The 3,338-nt window shown below is 26.2% G+C and overlaps 1 long non-coding RNA gene across 1 annotated transcript; it reads right to left on the reverse strand.

Moving 5' to 3' along the window:
- Positions 1-777: 777 nt before the first annotated feature.
- LOC149032337 (uncharacterized) lies at positions 778-1,518 on the reverse strand. Its single transcript, XR_016176771.1, has 3 exons — positions 1,366-1,518; positions 1,056-1,216; positions 778-878 (listed from the first exon to the last, which is right to left on the reverse strand). It is a non-coding gene; the product is annotated as an uncharacterized LOC149032337 (long non-coding RNA).
- Between the last annotated feature and the right edge of the window lie 1,820 nt (positions 1,519-3,338).

Genomic DNA, 3,338 nt, shown 5'->3' on the forward strand with positions numbered 1-3,338 from the left:
TAAAATTAAAGAAAAGAAAGAAAGAAATATATCTGTATGTATGTATGTATGTATGTATGCAGTAGTTTATAACACCATTGATTAGTTTGATTTCCATGGAACGATAGTGAACATCTTTCTGAAATCATAAAAAAGAATGAAAATATTATAAAAATCTTGATGAAATCATAGAAAAGTATAAGATTCTATAAGATCTTAATTAAAGATCTTCTTACCTAATTTGAAAACATTCACGTCATCGATAATGATTGTCTGAACCTGCAAATCAAATATAAGATTTGATTAGATTATAAGATTGAATATTAAAACATCGTATCAAATATTAAATAAAAATCTTTTAAATTGTCTAAATAAAAAAGTAATTGTATCGGCAAACTCAATAAAGAATAATATAAAAAATAAACCCGTTTATATACCATACTATGCAATAAGAAACTTTTTAAAGTATTAAAATTAAAACGATAACGTTAGAAATAAAATTATTCAATAATTTAATACGTTAAATTTTCGTTGATGTTGTCTCGTCGAAGGATAGAAGACGAATACGAGATACGTTAGTACGTAACCTTGGTAGAGGGGATCTCGGTAATGTCGAACGTTCGACTATTATACGTATGTTATCGGCTGTTTACGTTTTGTCGTCGGCTCGAGAAATTCCTGGAAATAAAAATATACATTTATAATAATCTATATGTCGAGTGTATTGTTTTCTTATTCTTCCTCTCTCTCTCTCACTCTTTCTGTAGTATTTCTATATGCCGGATATATTTAAAAGAAAAATAATGCTCACCTCGCCGTATATGGAGAAGATAAAAAAAGTTGCCACAAGATTAAAAGGTTAGTGAATTCGTGTTATAACTCTTCCTATGCTTAGAAAGCTAAAAAATAAGTAAAATATGAAAAAACTCACGTATACAAATCTTGCATGTAGTATTTGGTATATAACATTTATTATATAGCATTTGATTATATAACATTATATATCATTTCATTTGATATATAACATCATTTGATAATAGGAAAGTATAATTTAGAAAATTATTTGAAACAATTACCTGAAATCAACGGGATAACAAGATCCGCTGCAACAAGTATACAGATGCCGGATTAAAAAATTCGGAAGATTCGCCATATTGATGTGCATAAAACAGGCGCATAAGACTGGCGCGAAAATACTGCATGCGCGAAAATGATGCGCAGTAGATCTTCTTTCCACCTACAATAAAATAAAATTTCGAATGATTAAAAACACGATATAAAAGCATACAAATTGTCAAAATATACTCAAAAAATCAAAATTGATCCTTAAATCCTTTATATATTATAATAGGAAGGTGTAAACCTTACAAAATATCTTTTAATTACCTGATTTTAACGAGACGATGACACTCCGATGTGTTCTCCACGAATGACGCCATGAAACTGAAGAATTCGGACGAAAGACTGGCTGTGATTGGCTAATTCATTTTTTTGAACATGAAAAGGGTCTTCACAGCTTCTTACACGGACAGAATCTGACCTTCCTCATGACCACGCTGGTCAAACTACATATGATAATTTATTTATTAAATAAATTAAAAATCATTTCTATTTTTCTAATAAATGTACACAATACTTATAAATATTCTAAAAATAATGAATAGAATAAAGACAATGTAGACATTAAGAGATCTTTGTCGTTTTTCACAAAAAAACAAAATCGTATAGAAGACAATTGTCGATAGAAAAATGTCTAATATGAAATGCAGCATATGAAAGAATAAATTCCCAAAATCTGTATCGATAAAGAATCCTCACAATTGAAATACTTTCACAGATGCATAATTGTTTTAAAAATATTCATAATAACGTTTATACACGATTCACACACGAAGATTATTCCACATGATTTTCTATGCTATAAGATACTACATTCTCTTTATTCTATTCATTATTTTTAAAATAATTATGAATAATGTGTACATTTTATTTGTAATCGAAAAAAGAAACATAAATTTATAACATATTCAAATTATTTTCTATTTATTGTACCTTAAATCCTATGAAATGTTTAAACTAATGTATATGCATAGAAACAATCTGAAATGTAATTAGAGAATATTAGAATGATAAAATAATTGTTAAATAAATATATAATATAATTGCATATTGTTATCTAATAACTTAATACATATGATCTATGTACCTTTCTCTTCAAGATTTACCTTTTAACTGAGACATTATCCTCTATAAAAATACTTTTATTTTAATGTTGTTTAGGTTATTTTCCAAATGTTGCCCATGTATGTAACAAAATAAAACATTCCAATTAAACAGAGATTAACATTATAACTCTCTTCATGTTATTACTATTTTTATTAAATACACATGTCCCTTCTAAACATTATAAAAATAAGGAATATAGTAAAAAGAATCCATAATAGAAACATTATCTCATTACACACAAGAGAACAATCATATAGAAAAGAAACTTTTTCAAAGAAATTTGTAAAACAATTGACAATCTATTGCTTGCCACACGTATAAAATTAAATCTTTATCATAAAGGCGAGTTTTTACGTTAAAGAAACAAATTATAGGGACTTTTCTATTGTTGGCAAGCGATAGATTGTCAATTGTTTTACAAATTTCTTTGACAAGATTTCTGTTCTACATGATTATTTTCTCGTGAGCAATGAGATAATGTTTATATTATGCATTCTTTTTATTGTATTCATTATTTTTATAATGATTAAAAGTTACATGTGTATTTAATAAAAATAGTAATAACATGAAGAGAGTTATAATGTTAATCTCTGTTTAATTGGAATGTTTTATTTTGTTACATACATGGGCAACATTTGGAAAACAACATAACCAACATTGAATAAAAGCATTTTTATAGAGGATAATGTCTCAGTTAAAAGGTGAATCTTGAAGGGAAAGGTACATAGATCATATGTAATAAGTTATTAGATAACAATATGCACTTATATTAATTATTTAACAATTATTTTATCATTCTAATGAACGGCTCAGTCTATAAATAAATTTCGAAGAGGAAGGAACTCCGAAAATATATTTCACACTTTTAAACAATTATTAATACTTCTATCGATTAATTAACAATTATTTTAATATTCTTATACACTGTACTTATATTACAGGAAGATTAAACACTCGAAGTCATCACTGCGCAGGAACAATAAAATAATTACGTTAGAATAGATAAAATAATAAAATCTGTACGTTATAATATTGAATTTTCTTTATTAGAATTTTAATTACCGTTGCAGAAATAATCAACATAAGAAAAATCATAAACAACTTTCTAATCAATGTTTTGTTTTAGAGAACAA

This window comes from Polistes dominula, unplaced genomic scaffold (genome assembly GCF_049000335.1).
Source record: "Polistes dominula isolate Pdom_NZ unplaced genomic scaffold, Pdom_raw_medaka scaffold_35, whole genome shotgun sequence".
In the NCBI taxonomy this organism is placed as follows: domain Eukaryota; kingdom Metazoa; phylum Arthropoda; class Insecta; order Hymenoptera; family Vespidae; genus Polistes; species Polistes dominula.